Consider the following 495-nt stretch of genomic DNA (forward strand, 5'->3'; position numbering starts at 1 on the left):
TTTCCATCACTGTGGTTGTCTCCCTGCGGCTCTAAAGGGAGCACAATCAGCATCATAGTGCCCACATCGCACCTGATTATTACTTCATTAATGAGAGAGAAAGTCCCAGATCGTGTTGAGAACGCAGTGAGTTGCTCTGTTGCACTTTGCATTGGACTAAGGGGTACCTGACTTTCAACAAAGGTAGAATGTATACAAATAAATATTACAAAAATAGTTAAAAATCATTATAAAATGTGGCTTAATCATACTAAAGAAGCTATTGTAAAAATACATTTTTGAAACATTCCTCCAGTCCCTAGTTTTGACTAATATTCAAGATGAATGGATCATCATGGCACTGTTGAGTCAGTGAATGCCACTCCAAAAGCAGCGTATGTATGGTTCTGCTCTCGTTATTGATCACAGCGTATTTGTATGTCAGATTAAATACATCACATGAAACACTGACAAAAGCTATTTTATTCTACCTGAAGCAGCAAGTATAGAGGGGGG

At 38.2% G+C, this 495-nt stretch overlaps 1 protein-coding gene across 2 annotated transcripts in view; it reads left to right on the forward strand.

The window, feature by feature from the left end:
* The window catches only part of pnocb (prepronociceptin b), a 31,789-nt gene that overhangs the window by 5,557 nt on the left and 25,737 nt on the right, over positions 1–495 (forward strand). The window lies entirely within an intron of this gene.

This window comes from Etheostoma spectabile, chromosome 18 (genome assembly GCF_008692095.1).
Source record: "Etheostoma spectabile isolate EspeVRDwgs_2016 chromosome 18, UIUC_Espe_1.0, whole genome shotgun sequence".
Classification (NCBI taxonomy): Eukaryota; Metazoa; Chordata; class Actinopteri; order Perciformes; family Percidae; genus Etheostoma; species Etheostoma spectabile.